The following is an 18942-nucleotide window of genomic DNA, read 5'->3' as shown; positions in this document are numbered from 1 at the left end:
AGAATCCAGATTCTGGTCCAACCAGAATCCTGTGTGTGTATGGTCTTCCTCTTGACTGGCCTGCCCCCCAGAAAGTGTACCACTAGGCCAGTCTAGAACTACCGATAGGTGAAAGGAAGGAGCATGATGCCCAGTTATCATTAAGGGAAGTATCCCAAATTTTTAAAAGTAACTCTATATAACTCTTGGGGGACAACTCCCCAGGGTGTCTTACTACATACTTTGTGAGCAAAGGCACTGGCTGTCTTTGTTCTGGACTCTTTTGTCCAGAACATTTGTCTAGCATACAACCCTGGAGGATGAAAATAAAGCCTCCCTCCAGAGCAAAGAACAGCTATGTTAACTTTCCAGTATAATTATGCTTCTCTCTAGGGCAAATATCAGGCAGTCTCATTGCCATTTTTAAAGATTTGGGTTCCTTGAACTTGGGGTTCTTTTCTTGCAACTCATTGCAGGTGCAGGTTTCACCTGCCCCTCATCACATTACTCTGTGGGAATTGCCCTCTGGAACTTTGACAACTGAGATTGCCATGAATAGCAAAGTCTTCCCTCTCTGGGACCCACAAATCTCATGTCTTCTGCCAGCATCACTAAAATGATAGCAGGCTAAGTTTTTAGTTTGCAAGTAGGATAAACTCTTCACTGTTCTTGATGATCACTCCCACTTCTTTTGTCCTGATCATTACCCAGGAAGCAACTGAGGAGAAGACCACTGCTCTCTGGGGACTGCCAAATTCAGTGAACAGATTGTCTCACTAAAGTGTGTAGGCCAGGAAAAGGGGAGGGAGTAGAGTCAATTTTTTTTTTCTGTCAATTTTTGAGGAGGCTGTTTTAATACTCAGCCACACAGGATGCTTAGGAGTAGTAGAAAGCACAGAAGGTCCATCAAATCCTTGACTAGCAGCACAGTGTTAAGCAGTTTTTGCAATAAAAGGCTCACCATTGTCCAAATGCAAATGGTCCAGAAAGCCAAACACAGGGCATGGATCAGCTTCACAGGCCACAATGCTCTGGCAGGGGTTGGTGACCGAACTAGAACAACAACATCATAACCTCAAAAATTATCAATGGCAGTGAGGCACCACCAACAGCCCCGACAGCACTCAAGCGTCCAGTGTAGTCTCTCTGCCAGAAACGGTCAAGGGCAAATGTCCCACATAATGTTGTCTCCCTCTTTGCAAGGAGAGAAAGGTTGGGTGGTTGAAAGGTAGAAGACTGAAGATTGTTCTGGGAAAGTTTCAGCAAGGCTGACAGGGAGTCCTAGAGACAAAGTAACCTATCAGAGGCATCCCAGGAATGAGTCTTAGAATCCCTGGAGTGTTCAGCCATTGGCCCAAAGCAGCCATGGCCATTGTCTTTTGTATGAATGTAGACATGGCTATCAGAGCTCAGCAAATAAGGCTGTGCCCAACCACACTCTGCATTAGAAAACCTAAGAGGTGAATTTTTATAGCCACCATAACCAGTTATGGTTAACAAAAAGGATTCCACAGAGAAAAGGGAACTAAGACTCTGAAATTAAAAAGTCAAGTAGCAAAACTGCAGATGCATATCAAAATACATATGAGTATTGTGAATATGCAAAAGGAAAAGAACTAGACTATCGTATGTAATGTCAATCTGTAATAAATAAATATACTTTAAGAAGATTCCATGAAGAACTAAAAACCATCTTTAAAGCTCCAGAGAGAAAGGCACGTTAATATGTCTGTAAGTAAAAACTGTCAATGTGACAGATCACCTTTTTCTTTTTCTTGGGAACCACAAACTGCCTGAGGGTTTGTTTTGGTCTTTTCTATTTCTGGGACTCAGACAAGTAGGAAGAAGGAGCAGGGAAACACAGCCCCTCCCCTTCTCACAGCTCAGCTGAAAAAGGTCTCCCCTGGGCTGTCTGGGACCAGGATCTGGCGGAGGCAGAAAAGGGGAGCATGAGGCGCAGCAGGCCCAGAGAGTGCAGGCACAACATCATATCTTATCACATACCCACCTACGTGTCAGGTTATTTTAAAAATCTATTGAGCTATAATTCATAGATCATAGAATTCACCCCTGGGACGCCTGGGTGGCTCAGCGGTTGAGGGTCTGCCTTCATTTCAGGACATGATCCCAGAGTTCCAGGATTGAGTCCTGCATCAAGCTCCTGCCTGGAGCCTGCTTCTCCCTCTGCCTGTGTCTCTACTTTTCTCTTTGTGTTTCTCATGAATACATAAATAAAATCTCTTAAAAAAATAAAATAAAAATCACCCTGTAAAGTATACAATTCCATGACTTTAGTATATTGACAGAGCCATACAGCTATCACCATCATCTGAGTTTAGGATAATCACATCACCTCAAATACTGAAACCCATTCGCAACCATTCCTCCAACTGCCCTGACAACACCCAGTCCTAGAAAACCACTAATGTACCATCTGTCTTGATACATTTGCCTATCAAGGACATTCCATATAAATGGAATCATAGAATATGTGGTCTTTTGCACCTGACCTCTTTCATTCAACGCAATGTTTCGTGGTTCATCCATAGTGTGGTGTGCATCAATATGTGGTTCTGTTTTATAGCCAAATAACATTCTACTGTATGCTATATTTCGATACACAACATTTTGTTTGCCCATTCATTAATTCATGGACTTATGAATAATGCTGCTATGAATGAATGTTTATGTACAAGTTTATATATGCCTTGAATTTTCTTGGGCATATACTTAGGAGTAGAATTGCTGGCTCATATGGGAACCCTATGTTTAACATTTTGAGGAACCCTCAAACTAATTTCCACACCAGCCACATCAGTTTACATACTCCCCAGCAGTATATAAGGGTTCAAATTTTTCCATATCTTTGCTAACTCTTGGTATTGTATTTTTTATTATAGTTATCCTGGGTTTGAAGTGCTATTTCTTTGTGGTTTTAATTTGCATCTTTTTAATGGTTATTGATGTTGAGCATATTGTCATGTGCTTACTGGCCAGTTATGTATCTTCTTTGGACAAATGTCTATTCAAATCCTTTGCTCATGTTTTTAATTGGGTTGTTTGTCTTTTTGTTGTTGACTTGTAAGAGTTCTTTATATATTTTGGATATCAGTTTTTTATTAGATATGTGATTGCTAATTATTTTCTCTCATTCTCTGGATTGTCTTTTCACCTTCTTGGTATATCATAAAAAGTTTAAATTTTGACATAGTCAAATTTATTTTTTCTTTGGCTCCTTATGCTTTTGGTGTCATATCTACTCAACTATTGACTAATTCAAGATCATAGAAATTTATTCATGTTTTCTTTCTTTTTTTTTTTTAATTTATGATAGTCACACAGAGAGAGAGAGAGGGGCAGAGACACAGGCAGAGGGAGAAGCAGGCTCCATGCACCGGGAGCCCGATGTGGGATTCGATCCCGGGTCTCCAGGATCACGCCCTGGGCCAAAGGCAGGCGCTAAACCGCTGCGCCACCAAGGGATCCCCATGTTTTCTTCTAAAAATGTAATCGTTTTAGCTCTTACACTCAGGTCTGTGGTCTGTTCTGAATTAATTTTGTGTATGATACAAGGAAGAGATTCAATTTCATTCATATGCATGTGGGTATCCATTTTTTCAAGCACCACCTGTTGAAAAGATTATTTTACCCCATTGAACTATATGTCAATTTTAAGGGAAAAAAAAAAGTATCTGTTTCCATATGACCACAGTCTGAGAGGAGGACAATCAGGCTCATTAATTCAGTCCTCTCACATTCCAGAATTCCTAGTACTTGGTATTCTGTGGGACAAACCTCCTTCAAACACATTTGTTAACTAAACAAATACAAGAACCATACTTAACCTTGCTGAACTACCTAAGAACTTGAACCACTTCTGTTTGCTATAAATACTCAGTGCTGTGAAGGAGGCTGCTGGTTTCTATTGAAACTCGATCCCAGAGTATTTGTCTGGGAAGCTGGGGGACTGATTTTCCTGTTTTACCCATGACCTCTCCCAATAAATGCATTTATTAATTTCCATGAATTGTTGTGGCTGGTGGGAGGTGTGTAGCAGCCACCAGTTGTATGGCTAGAAAATGCCAACTGCCAACAGAAGGCCACAAAGACTATTGAATGGCTCCTTCCCAATTTCATCAATGCCTTGGCTCCTATGAATTTATGGCACTCTTTGGCCTTCTATCTTACCACAGAGAGAATAATGAAGACATTTAAGTGTTCTTCAGGTCAATCCTACCGCAGCAGGGCAAAAACATCAAATGAGATTTTTGCCATCAAGATGGACCATCTCAAGCAAGCTATTTGGCACATTGAAGGCACTCGAAACGTATTGGTAGAGAACATTAAAGATTTAATGCAAAGCCTACATCTGTTCCATGGGACTCCCGAAAAAATAGTTATAGAAGTGGTCTTCAAAGAGCCCAGAATCAACTTCAAACAAAGGCTCAGAATTATTTTAGGGAAGTCAATTTCTTTTTTTCTTTTTTTTAAAGACTTATTTATTTATTTATTTATTTATTTATTTAGAGAAAGCACAAGCAGGGGGGAGGGGCAGAGCTAGAGGGGGAGAGAGAGAATCTCAAGCTGACTCTGTTCTGAGCGTGGAGCCCAATGTGGGCTCTCTCCCAGGACTCTGAAATCAAGATCTAAGCCAAAATCAAGAGTCAGGTGCTCAATCAACTGAGCCACCCAGTTACCCCTAGGGAAGTCAACTTCTAATTCAATCTGTACTGTTCTTTCAGGCTTGTGTTGCTCCTTCTAATTCTCATGTCACAGTTGGAGCCACAGATATTCCAGGAAAAGAACACTTGCACTGTAACATTCTCAAATCCTGGGCATGACCCAGAGAAACATGGTTCAGGCTCTGCACCCTGTCAGCACAGCAGAGACTAGCTGCTCCTCCTGTAACAAGAGACCTAGGAAGGCTTAGATCATAGGATCTTAATTTTGGAAGAGACTTAGAGATTCATGACACTCCTTTAGTTACAGATAAGACAACTAAGGCCCAGAGAATTAAGGGATTTGGCTCATGTCATGTGGTGAATTGAGGCTGATGGAGAAATATCTGTAAAGTATGTAGGGCAATCTAATGTTCTGAGTCAAAATCACTGACATAAAATAGTTTTTGGTACAAAATCTGATGCTTCAAATATGTCACTGTTTTATCCAAATTTTCAACCTAAGGTTTTGATAATTAACATCAAGTGTTAGGTAAGGGTGGGGACCAGTTACTACAGTTTCAAAGAAAGCAAACCTAAATACAATTCCCCCACTACCTTGTTAGGATACAAAAGACATCCTCCAGTACCTTTTTCTCTGCATTAAGTGCATTACAATGAAAGGCCAGTTGACCTTTGTTCCTTGGATTATTTTGACATTGTTCAAAGAGCCTCCAGTGTGCATTTCACAGAGCCCAGGTGCTGGGCCACCCTTGAACATGGGTCCCCAGACCTTACTGTCAAATTCAGCAATTATTTTCTCTCTCTCTGCAGCTGTGCTCAGAAGACTGCTTTTGTGGGCCACCAGGAATTTCCTGTGATAGAATATCAGAAAGCTACTGGTGACTCGGAGGAGGTGACTTCACAGGGCAAAAGTTCCCTTTCTACAATAAACATTCCCAGTGTGGCCATGTAGGAGACTTCCTACACAGACCCCACACCTACGAGCCACTTGTCTTCTTGACACCGAATAGGCAGAGAAAAAAGTAGAACCATTTGTAAGAGATTGTCTTTTTTTTTAAAGTGAACTTGCCTATATGTTCCTAGTATACTAGTATTATCATAAAAACCAGTGAGGAAAATGCTCACCTAAAAAGGACTTTAAAAGAACATATGAATTTTATAAAGCAAACAGGCAACCCGGTTCACAGTTTCTAAGTGAGGGAGGGAGGCTTGTCAAATGACTCTAAGGAGCTTTCGCATCTTGAAGGGGGAGGAGCAGGGCACCTCCCTGGCACACCGACCAGCCTTGTGTCCCACGGGGGCCTGGCAGCAGCAGGGAACAACCAATGCCATATTCCAAAAAGTTTGCGTCTCCAGCAGCCATTGCAAAAGCCACCATTCAGAAGAGAGTTACTAAAGAGAAAAGCCAGAACCACTCAGTCAGAGCAGGTGCACCTCTAAGAACTATCTGGTCTTCTCCGGGTCTGGGGAGGCAGAGGTCCAAGGGAAGGGGGCAGCCAGACACCTACCACAGTGGGAGGCGGCACCACCAGCCCAACTTCCTTGACATTTCCTCTTCTATCTCTCAAATAATGCGTTCTACTCCCTAATTTATATTTTGTGCCCTAATAGTATGATGGATTCTTACCCACAAAAATCTCACCCTTAGAAGCTGTTCGTATTATCCCTGGAAAGTGAGAAAAACTGGCTTCCCGGCATGGTAAAGGGCGAATCCATCAAAAGCTGAAGGTGAGGGGCACCTGGGTGGCTCAGTCAGTTTAAGTGTCCGCCTTTGGCTCAGGTCATGATCTCAGGGTCCTGGGATGGAGCCTCTTCTTTGGGCTGTGAGCTCAGCGGGGGGTCTGCGTCTCCCTCTCCTCTGCCCCTCTCCCACTATTCCGTGTGCGCTCACTCTCGCTCTTTCTCTCTCTCTCTCTCAAATAAACAAACATAAATTTTTTTTTTTTTTTTAAAGCAGCTGAAGGTGAGCTTCAGCCCTTTGGAGGATCTTTTATAACACTTAGCAAGGATTCTTGCCTTCGCCCTAGGCTGCTCCTGCCTGGTTGAGAGGGTTACTTCCCACTTTCGCTCATTTCCATTGGTTAATATTTCCCATGCATGCGATTGGTGTCCTCAGCTAGCTGCTGTAAGCTCCTGTCCTCTTTGAGAAACAGGACCTGTGGTTTGATCAGGCTGGCATTTTCCTGGGCACGCCCACGCGACAGGGGGGAGGGGAGTGTCTGGATGCCTCCCTAGGCTGGCTGTAAGAAGGGGACAGCAATGGGCTGATTGCAGGTGGAGCAAGCAACCTCCCTGACAAGCCTCCTGCAGTTTCTGTCCCAAGCATCGCCGAGGCCTGGTCTCCCCAAGCCTCCAGTTGAGGGCCAGTCCAATATCTTCATGGGACTGGACTAATCAGTTCTCCCAAAGGTTCCCAAGTGGAAGAGAAGAGCTTATCCATTTCTTTCTTTCCCTCTATTTCGGTATGAATTGGAATCACAGCAGGACGTCATGGACCTCCTCCACCTTCTCTGAGACAAAGCACAGTTTACCTTCGGTGCTGCCTCCCCAGCTTCCCTGGAAGGATTTGGCAGCGGCTGCCTTCCAGAGCCGGGGGTGGGTGAGCCAGGCTCCCCGCGGCCGCCAGCCTGGGCCTGGCGTGCTGGGGCACATGTGCCTGGGGATGGGGGTCCTAGGGCAGGGCCTGGGCAAGGGAGCCTGCGGGACCATGCATGACCGGACTCCAGACTCCACCTGCCCCAAGGGCTGCTTAGACCTTCAGAGGTGTCTCGGTGAGCGCTGGCTCCGTCCAGTAACAGCCCAGGCAGAGCTGTCTCTGCGGAGGGAAGAGTGCATACAGGTAGGTCTGGGGAACGAGGCCAAGAGACACACCAGCCTCCCCGGTTAAGCCACTCTCGGTGGTCGCTTCGTCCTGAAACACAGGCCACTGCCCCATTCCGTGGCTGCTTCTCCTCTCCCAGGATGGCTGGCTTCAACCTTGACCTTCATCCATTGTTTAGCTTCCTTCTAGCCCATCTTCTAACCCATGGCTGAACCACAGCAAATTACCATTTATAAACACATTTGTTTAGGCATGATAAACTGGCATGACTTCTCCTCTATAGAATATTCAGGAAGGATATATACAATGGGACCCAGACAGAGACGAGGCCGGAGGACTGAAGGAGGAACCAGGAGTGATGTAATCTCGTCCCGCACAGACGCCCCTTCCCCTCTGTAACCAGAACAAGGTGCATCACCTCGCCAGAACTCAGCCAGCTCCCTCATTTGTAAACTAACAATATATAATCACACCTGGGGCTCTAAAAATTAGGTTAGTAAGATGGTTTCTGAGCACTTACCTAAGACCAGGCATAAAACAGCCCTGATCCCTATCCCCATGAACCTAGCATAATGGGAAGGGCAGATATGAAACAAATAATTATAAACAATAAACTTACAAGTGTCTAAATTACCATAGAAGAAAACTGGAAGTGTTCTAAAGGCAAATAATCCAGTCCGGGTGTGCAAAATTTTGCAACTATCCCATAGCAGTCATTTGATTGAGGAAATGGTATCCATCACATGAAGGATATGTACAGAAAGTCACAAGTTTTAGTGGGAAATATGGAAGGCCTAATGATATCACCAAGACCGCAGAACTTGAAGAAGAAAAGATAAAAGTGAAGGAGCCCATTTAGGTTCTTACTCTTTATGCCCACAGGGCCTCTTCATTCTCAACAAATTGAACATCCCTCCTGGGCATGGTCACTTTATGGTGACATCTATAGATGATCTTCCAAAGAAGTAGTCATCAGCAAAAGAAACTGACCATGGCTGATTCAAACCAAAAGACGAAAGGAACAAAGGCAAGCCAGGCTGGAGGAGGCCAGCCAAAATCACAGAACTGGGCCAAGGTGGATAATGAGCACATACCTTGGGAGTTCCGGGTACAGATCCTAGAGCCGACTGTTTTGTTTGCATCCTATCCCAATTAGCTGTGCAAATTTGAGCAATTTGTTTCACCTTCCTGTGCCTCAATTCTTCATCTGTAAAATTAAACTAAAAATATTCTAGGGGCACTTGTGTGGCTCAGTCAGTTAAGTAACTTGCTTTGGCTCAGGTCACGGCAGGAAATTGAGACGGGTCTGGCTCTGCACTCAGTGGGGAGTCTGCTTAAGATTCTTTCCCTCTCCCCCTGTTCTTGCCTCCCTCCCCTCCCCTTGCACGCTTGCACTTTCTCTCTCTCTCTCAAATTAGAAAAAATATATATTTTTTAAATCCCATATTTTAACAAGTCTAAAATGTCAGTTTTAAGATGTACTGCTCTTTTATGAGCCACTAAGAGAAAACACTGCCAATTAAAGTATGACACAGAGCTTTCTCATCACTTCAAATGTTTTATTTTATATTTCAATATAAATCCTTATTAGATCTATTTAGATACAGGCTTTTAGCATGCCACTCTTAAACATACATAAAAAGAAAGATATAATAAAAATAAATTAGGATACTTTTAGATCTTTCTCAATTCAGAGCCCAAGTTTCCCAAATGGCTTATTGGTCTGATCTTTTTTTTTGTTTTTGTTTTAAAATGGCTCCAAGCCCAGCATGGAGCCCAACATGGGGCTTGAGCTCACAAACCCTGAGGTCAAGACCTGAGCTGAGATCAAGAGTCAGATGCTTAACTGACTGAGCCACCCAGGTGCCCCTGGTCTGGTAATTGTTGTCCACATGTGTCCACACACTGGCTGCTAATCTCTGAGCCACCATGGTCACTGGCAGCATTTCTTCAAAGATAGCTCCATCATTTTCTCCTGGACCTGCAGCAAGCCTTGGACAGCCCTTCTCCAAGGTCTGGTGCTACTGCTTTCTTGACCTTAGCAGAGGTGTCACGAGGCTTTCAGAACACAGATACAGTCTTTTCCAAATGTTTCTCCAGGGGTTTGTTGCCTGAAGCAGCAAGGATCTGCAGGCATCCTCTAGGCCACCTAAGACAAGGTGTGCAGTGAGACGACTATAACAAGCCCCAACAGGCACCACCTGAACACCCACCCTCCTCAAGATGCTTTAGAACTCTCGCTGGGAGACTTGTGTTTATTTAGTTGAAGAAGTTAGCCCTGGTCCAGCATGTTGTCAGCATTCAACAAATGCCAGTTATTTTCTATCTTTAAGAAATACCTGTAGCAGGGACACCTGGGTGGCTCAGCTGTTGAGTGTCTGCCTTCACACTCCGGGCGTTATCCTGGGGTCCTGGAATTGAGTCCCAATCAGGCTCCCTGTGGCTCCGGGCTTCTCCCTCTACCTATGTCTCTGCCTCTCTCTCTCTGTGTGTGTCTCTCATGAATAAATAAAACTCTTTAAAAGAAATAAAAAAGAAATACTAGTGGCAAATTAGGAGTGTTTTATAAAGGTGCACCTTTTTATCTTATATTGAATAGGGTACGGGGAAGATAAGATAAAATGAGCCACTATCCCACTTGCAAGCTTTCAAAAGAAATCTATAAGGGAATCATTGACTATCAGGAGGGAGGATATTTCACTCATCCAAACAGATTTTCTTTAGTCTGCCAGAGAGCCTGAGATCTGCTATCCTCTCGATGACAATTAAATGTGGATAGCAACTCACCTAGGATTCAGACCAGCTCAAAGGGTTGGTGGCAGCATGGTTGGGACATTCCTTATGGTTCAGTGCAAGTGTCTAAACAGCTTTTTTTTCATCTCTATTGAAACTTAGCTCATTAGTCTGTAGTGTACTTGGGAACCCAAAACAGCCTCATTGGTTTTCTTTTGTGTTATAAGACTTGGAACACTGAATTCTATTTCTGGCCATGACACCTAATACACCTTTCTCACCCAGCCAGAGCTGGGGTTGGAGGGGGAGGGGGAGGCTGGAAAAGGTTCAGGCTGTGGAGGAGCTGTCAGAGGAGGGCATTGAACAAAGACCAGGACACCCTGTCCGGGTTCTGGTTCCAACCCTGTGCCACATGCATCCTCAGCAGGCTGGAGACAGTGGAGGGTGGAGGGATGGGGTCAGCTAGCTGAGGGGGTTACTCAGTTCAGCTGGAAAAGCCTTTATTTCACAATTCTTTTTTAAAAACATTGGCCATTTTAACTGTTAAAAACCATCAGTCCCATTCTCCTGGGCTTGCTTTTGGTGCAATTTGGTATTTCTAAGGGAAATAATCTGAAGAACATTTTGAAATCTTGCAGTGACAGTTCATTGGCTCCAGGAACCAAAATTCTGCTCTCTTTGGTTTTATCTATATAATGAGAAGAAACAGCATAGATCTGGGTGGCAGGCACACAGGAAAATAAAAATAATTCGGGGCACTTGCCTGCTCTCTGCATTTGTAAGCCAATGTGTCAGGCTTCTAGTATTAGAACACCATTTCTAACTTAGTATATGGCTTTGAGTGAAAAAGTGTGTCTTTTTCTTTTATCCTGGCAAACCCTGGCAAGCTGCACTCTGAAACACTGTGCCAAAACACAACCCCAACGATGGTGACAGAGCAAACCCACTTCTACACATTATCACCAATACTGGATTCCTTGATGATTATTTCCTCATCGATAAGGTTACAGAGGTTTCAGGCTTAATGAACTTTTCTGATTTTCTCATTTCTCTCTCAGATTGCTTCATGAATCGACAGTCCTGAGCCCCTTACCACAGTAACTAAGGAGATGAATATCCATGCTAACCAAAGAGGGGCAAGAGCTACTAAACTAATGTGATAAACAAGATTCTCGTAATTCTCTAGGTGCACTCAGGCCCAACACAAGCTGGGAACCTCTCCCCAAGAAGCCTGCTCCTAAAATCTGAAGTAGAGGAGACAAAAGTACCTCAAGGAGCTACTACGGTGTTTCAGCCTCCCTAAGAAAGATTGGGCAGCTCTCACTGGGTGAAGACTGAAGCCAGGGGAGCATGGCCCATGGCCATATGCTGTGTGGCCTGGGGGTGCAGGGCAAGCAGCTATTATAATCTATTTGGTCACTTAGCCTATTATAATCTATTTGGTCACTTAGCCTCGCCTTAGAGTTCCCTCCCTGTAGCTGGTAAGCCTGAACTCTCAATTTATAGATTTCTTTGTTTATTCTAAAGGAAAGAAGCAGGAAGTTCATTTTTACCGGTGACCTTGACTAGATGTCTTTGATGATGAAGTTTAATAGGTTAAAGGTTCATCCTAGTTTATTTATGTCATTATAAAATGACGCCATCCTTGTTTTTATATTTTTTCACATTTAATGAGTGTACTTCTTGTAATAAATTATACCAAACACACACGCACGCACACAATTTAAAGCAAAAGTTTTTCCTTTTTTTTTTTTTTAGTTTTTAGTTTTTTAGGTTTTCTGTTTTGTTTTTGTTTTTGTTTTTAGTTTTTCCACTTACTCATTTTTATTTTAACTCCACTCCAACCTATAGTACAAAATAGTGTCATATTATTTTCAAATATTTGTCTGGACTTTTAGAACAATAATTGTTTTAAGTGTTTCTAAAGCACTTTAGACTTTACTAGAAAAGTTTTAAAATATGTCAACTCCACAGTTATTCATCAGATACAACTTGTATATCATACATAACATTTGTTGTATCATCTTTGTTTTATCTTCATTTAAAGAACAAAATGTTCTTCCAATGGGGAGGAAAAAAGTTGCAGAAACCATTTACAGGGGCGGTTAATTCACCCTTCTAGCTGTAGGAAATATGAAGAAACGGGTCCCCCTAGTGTTCCGCGTGTGCTGCTGCAGGATGCTAGCGCACTAACTTGTATCAGAGCTTCTCAAACTTTTTAAAAAAGATTTTATTTATTTATTTATTTATTTATTTATTTATTTATTTATTTATTTATTTATTCATGAGAGACACACAGAGAGAAGCAGAGACATAGGCAGAGGGAGAAGCAGGCTCCCTGCCGGGAGCCCGATGCAGGACCCCATCCCAGGACCTCAGGATCACGCCCTGAGCTGAAGGCAGATGCTCAACTGAGCCCCCCAGGCTCCCTCAAACTTTAAATTGTACACAATTATCTGGGGATCTTGGTAAGATGTAGATTCGTATGCAGAAGGTGAGGGGTGAGGACTGGGATTCTGCATTGCTAAAAAGCTCAAAGAGGATGCCAATGCTGCTGGTTTGTGGTATGTTAATGCATTTGATGATGTCTAGTTGTGTAAATAGAATCAGAAAGTTGTAATTACATGTAAAGATCTTTTTAGCTATTAAAAATTCAGAAGTCAAATTCATTTTCCCCTTTCGACCAGAGGCCATATTTAGTGGAAATGAATTGGTTATGTTGAATTACTAATTTCAGAACAGCTAATTGCCCTAAATGAAATTCCTTTGACGATTGACCCTTACTTTTGTAACTACAACATCTAAGAACATGCCTACTTATTCCTTTGCCCACACTTTACTGTTAAAACAGTTCTAAGAACAATGTTCTGTGTTCTATTTTGTCTTCCTAGCAGCTGGCAATGGCTAAATTATAGCAGATGCCCAGCTTATTGGTCTAGAGAGGTGAATTTTCCAGGGGGGAGAACAAAAAGCAGGTGGGCATAGAGTGCCTCACCTCTAGCCATACAGTTGCAGGGAGACCTAGCCCAAACAGTGTTTATTATGAGAGACTGCCACATAAGGGAAGAAGTCTGTGTTAGGGACTGTCTTTCCCGAAGCAATCCACATGATGTCTTCACAAGAATAATAAATGCTCATGCTTATTGGACCTTCACTCTGCTCAGCACTTACTGAATGATATCTGTACCTTTTCTGTCATACTCAGCACCACAACCAAATGAAGAAGGCACTACTGCTCTTGCCATTTGGTCAGGGAAGCTGCTTTAATAGCCCTCCTGGGTAATCTGCTGACTCGGGACACACACCCAGGACCACCTCATTCAAAAACTCTTGCTTTAAACCACTTTGCTACCGCATTTAACACTAGCTTGTGAATGCACAATTTCTGTGCTTCTCTTCCTTAGATAGTTTGCTGCTGGACTTCAAATATGTATGCATAGTGTACAATCCCAAAAACATAAAATCTGTAGCCTTAAAGTGTTGTAAATGCCAGTTTTAGAAACTTGGAAAAGTCAACATCTAAACAGCTTTATAGTATCTCTGAAAGACTTGAGTGAAAATCAATGTAAAAGCCATTGTTACTTTTGGTTTGCTTCCTTCCTCTGTTCCCTCCCCCACTAGCCCCCCTCACTTTTTACAGTCATCAACTACAAGCAACGAAGAACTTGGATTTGCTATGTCTAGACTGAGGTTCCAATTCCTTTAAAGTTAAAGGTGAACCAGAGTGTTGGGAGTAAGTCACTTACGGCACTTGCTGCTTTGCAATTTATTTATTCATTTAGTCATCTGTCCCTTCTACTGGTCTGTGTGTGCCTATAGGGCAATAACTCTGCCTGTCTGATTTTAGTATTCCAGTGCTTAGCTTTGTGTCTGGTGTGTGAGCACTTCATGTTTGTTGAATATATAAATTCATGAATAATTAATAAGTCTAATTAAGTCAGGCTGAGATTGAAAAATTCCCCAAGAAATGTTCATATTTGGTCCACTAGGTGGCAGCCTTGCCTAATCTTAGATGGCTACTTTTTTTTTTTTTTTTTTTTTAAATGATGAAAGTCTCCACTTGAAGAAAGGAAAACCATTTAGAGAGACCCATCTCCCCCAAGAACATCTCTGGACCACAGTCATTCTTTATGTTCAAGATAGTCAACTTACTGCATTATAACACCGACTACATTATAAATCTTTGTCCCTTGAAACCTCTGGTCTTGTATTATGAAATCATCTTTGAGTGATGACTTGATGTTGACATAACATTGGAGGCAGAGATGAGAAAGACCCATAAGCCTCTGGTTGATATGAGAATGCATTGCTAAGAAAAAGTTTGAAGATTAGTAGGAGGTACACAAGAAAAATCACATAATTCTTAACTTTTTGAGTGTAAGAATTTTGTACACTTTAACAAAATGGATGCAATTTTATGGTATTGCATGTATTATGTCTATTCTCATTTTAAATGTATTTTACACTGAAAAAAAATGTCTTGATTTTAAAATATTCTTAAAGTAAGGGGCATCTGGCTGGTTCAGTCAGTAGAGCATGAGACTCTTGATCTCTGGGTCATGAGTTCAAGCCCCACATTGGGCATAGAGATTACTTTTAAAATATATCTATTGTTAAGATAATAGAAAAGATTTTTTTGCCACATGCAGAGCAAATTACTAAATCATGAATAAATAAGAGACATTAATACCAACCTTACAGAAATAAAAATGATCATAAGAGAACATAGTAACAATAGTATACCAACAAATTAGGTAATCTAGATGAAATGGATAAACAGCTAGAAAGACACAAACTACCAAAATGGATATGAAAAGAATAGAAAATTTGAAAAGATGTCCAATGAGTAAAGAGATTGAATTAATAATTTTAAAAACTTCTCAATAAATAAATATATATAGAAAAAATTAAAACTTCCACAAAGAAAAGCCCAGGGTCAGATGACTTCATTGGTGAATTCACCAAAGATTTAAAGAAGAATTAACCTCAATTCTTCATAAACTCTCCCCCAAAAAAACAGAGGAGGAGGAAACACTTTCGAATCACTCCATTTGCCCAATATTAAACTAATACTAAACCAGATCAAGACATCAAAAGAAAACATCAGGCAAATAATTATATATGCAAAAATAATCAAGAAGATACTAATCCATTCATGGATTAGAAGTTTTAATATTGCCAAGTTGGAGATATTTACCAGAGTGATCTACAAATTTAATGCAATTGCTATCAAAATCCAAGCTTCTTTTGAAGAAATTGACAAGCCAACTTTCAAATGCATATGGATATAGAAGGGACTCCGAAAAGCCAAAAGAATCTTACAAAAGAACAAAGTTGGAATTTCTGGACTTCAAACCTTACTATAAAACTATAGTAATTAAGACTGTGGTATTAGCACAAATTTACACGTGTAGCTTAATGGAATAGAATTCAGAAGACAGAAATAAACCTTCACATATACAGTCAATTGATTTTCAATGAAAATGTCAAGACAATTCAATGAGGAAAAAATATTCTCCTCAATTAATGGTGCTCAGACAACTGATATCCACATGCAAAAGATTAAAGGTGGACTCCTACCTCACGCATATTTTGAGTCAATATACAAATGTTAGCTCAAAATAAATCAAACACATAAATGTAAAAACCAAACCTATAAAACTCATAGAAGAAAGCCTAGGAGTAAATCTTCATGATCTTGGTTAGGAAATCACTAGATATGACACCAAAACAAAACAAAAAGATAGTTTGGACTTTAGCAAAATTAAAAACTTCTGTACATGAAAGTATACTCTCAAGTGCTCGCTTCGGCAGCACATATACTAAAATTGGAACGATACAGAGAAGATTAGCATGGCCCCTGCGCAAGGATGACATGCAAATTCATGAAAGTATACTCTCAAAAATGTGAAAAGAAAACCCACAGAGTGAGTGAAAACATTTGTAAATCATATATCTAAGGATTTGCACTTCAGTATATAAAGAACTATTACAAGTCAATAACAAAAAGACAACCCAATTAAAAAATAGATAAAGGACATGAATAGATATTTTTTTCAAAGAAGACAGGTGGCAAATAAGCCAATGAAGGTGATGATTAACATCACGATATTAGGGAAATGCACAATGCACATCAAAACCACAATAAGAGGGATCCCTGGGTGGCGCAGCGGTTTGGCGCCTGCCTTTGGCGAAGGGCGCGATCCTGGAGACCCGGGATCGAATCCCACATCGGGCTCCCGGTGCATGGAGCCTGCTTCTTCCTCTGCCTATGTCTCTGCCTCTCTCTCTTTCTCTCTCTGTGACTATCATAAATAAATTTAAAAAAAAAAATTAAAAAAAAAAAAACAAAACCACAATAAGAGATTATGTCACACTCACTAGAAAGGCTACAATAAAAAAAAAAAAAACAGACAATAACAGTCTTGGCAAGAATGTGGAAAATTGGAACCCTAATACATGGCTGGTGGGAATGTAAAATGGTACAGCTAGTGTAGACAAAAGCTTGGCAGTTCTTCAAAAATTTAAACAGAATTAACAGATGACCCTTCAATTCAACTCCTAGGTATAGACCCAAGAGAACTGCAGAACAGATACTCAAACAAATCCTTGCACATGAATGTTCATAGCAGCACTAATCACAATAGCCAAAAGGTGGAAACAGCCCAGTACTCATCAATGGATGAATGGATAAATTGTGGTATATATATATAAAATGGAATATTATTCAGCAAAAAGAGAAATGAGGCTCTGATATACACCATCACATGAATGAACTTTGGAAACTTCATGCTAAGTGAAAGAAGCCAGACGCAAAAGACCACAGATTATATGATTCCATTTATATGACATATCCAGAATAGATAACTCCATAGTGATAGAAAGATTGGTGGTTGCCAGGGATAAGGATAATGGATAGTGACTGCTTAATGGGTACAGGTTTCCTTTTAGACTGATGAAAATGCCCTGGAACTAGACAGAGGTAGTAGTCACACAACATTGTGAATGTACTAAATTGCATTGAATTGTTTAAAGTTATTAATTTTGTTATGTGAATTCACTTCAGTTTAAAAAACTGCTGTGCTATGATTTTATTTGACTTTATGAATTATTGTTACATTTATAAAGTATTTGGAACTTCAATTTAAAAGTTAACTCCCTGGGACGACTGGATGGCTCAGTGGTTGAGCTTCTGCTTTCAGCCCAGGGTGTGATCCTGGAGTCCCAGGATCATCAGGCTCCCTATAGGGAGCCTGCTCCTCCCTCTGCCTGTGTCTCTGCCTCTCTATCCCTCTGTGTCTCTCATGAATAAATAAATAAATAAATTCAGAAAAAAATATTAAAAAAATAAAAATAGGGCAGCCCCGGTGGCTTAGTGGTTTAGCGCCTCCTTCAGCCCAGGGTGTGATCCTGGGGACCCAGAATTGAGTCCCATATCCAGCTTCCTGCATAGAGCCTGCGTCTCCCTCTGCCTGTCTCTCTGCGTCTCTCTCTCTCTCTCTCTGTGTGTCTCCATAAATAAATAAAATCTTTAGAAAATAAAAATAAAGGTTAATTTTCCTCCCCCAATTTTCTATTATCTGTTACTTTTATGCCAGAATTCTAAAAAAATTATTAAAAAAGATATCCAAAATATAAAATGGTTCTCGATTCCTAGAATATTCATGAGAGACACAGAGAGAGAGAGAGACAGAGACAGAGATAGAGACATTTGCAGAGGGAGAAGCAGGCTCCATACAGGGAGCCCGACATGGGACCTGATCCCGGGTCTCTAGGATCAGGGCCTGGGTGGAAGGCCGCGCTAAACCATTGAGACACCTGGGCTGCCCTCTCTGTATGTCTCTCATGAATAAATAAATAAAATATTAAAAATAAATAAATAAATAATTTTTTAGATCATGTTGCCTGTAACGTTTTTATAGTGGTACTAATAGCTTTTATCATAGTTATGTAGATCTTTATTTCATTGTATATACTTAATACATTAACAGCATTTCATAAAATTTATTTTGAACATATACTAAAATAGCGAATTAAAAGTAAAAGCTTGACAGAGGCCACTTAAAAGGCCTGGATGTTACTAGGTAGTTGGGATTAATTCATTACCTTTGTGGAAAACTAAATTTGTCATTGTTTCCTGGCAGTTAAGGAATAAAGGAAAATATTTTTATATCATATAGTTTTAATTTTCTGGTTGAAAAACAACCAACCAACTAAATGTCTATAAATTTATCTCAAGAAATAAATATATTCTTCAAACAAACAAACAAATAACTGCTGTGAAGGGGCACATGGGTGGTTCAGTCTGTTAAGGATCTGACTCTTGATTTTGGCTCAGGTCATGATCTCAGGGTTTTGAGATTGAGCTCTATGTGAGCTCTACACTGACCTGCTTAAGATTCTCTCTCCCTCCCAGTCTGCTCAGGTGTGCGTGCATGTGCCCACGCGTGTGTGTATGTGTGTGTGCAGGTGCACACACTCTCTAAGAATTTTTTTAAAATAAAAAACTGCTGTGAAGTTGAGATAGCAGAATATATATTCCCTGTAATATCCATCCCTTACCTCTTTTACTATGACCTTCCCTTTCTTCTTTGCTCCAACAAGAGTTCAAAAGGTCTTAGAGAGCTTTATAAATGCACACTTCCTTCCATCATGGCAATGAAAGGCCCACTGCTCCCTCTGCATGAAAGAATTGCTCTCACTGCCTCACTTAATTCACTCCTACTT

The 18942-nt window shown here is 41.0% G+C and overlaps 1 long non-coding RNA gene and 1 other non-coding gene across 2 annotated transcripts; both read left to right on the top strand.

Moving 5' to 3' along the window:
- Positions 1-4557: 4557 nt before the first annotated feature.
- Positions 4558-5796, top strand: LOC125753999 (uncharacterized). The gene is made up of 2 exons (XR_007407145.1): positions 4558-5051; positions 5472-5796. It is a non-coding gene; the product is annotated as an uncharacterized LOC125753999 (long non-coding RNA).
- Positions 5797-16013: 10217 nt separating this feature from the next.
- Positions 16014-16120, top strand: LOC112678657 (U6 spliceosomal RNA). The gene has a single exon (XR_003147742.1). It is a non-coding gene; the product is annotated as a U6 spliceosomal RNA (small nuclear RNA).
- Positions 16121-18942: the final 2822 nt, after the last annotated feature.

The sequence above is a fragment of the Canis lupus genome, chromosome 29 (genome assembly GCF_003254725.2).
Source record: "Canis lupus dingo isolate Sandy chromosome 29, ASM325472v2, whole genome shotgun sequence".
Classification (NCBI taxonomy): domain Eukaryota; kingdom Metazoa; phylum Chordata; class Mammalia; order Carnivora; family Canidae; genus Canis; species Canis lupus.
The sequence above is the reverse complement of the archived record's forward strand: the minus strand, read 5'-3'. Positions and strand labels throughout refer to the sequence as shown.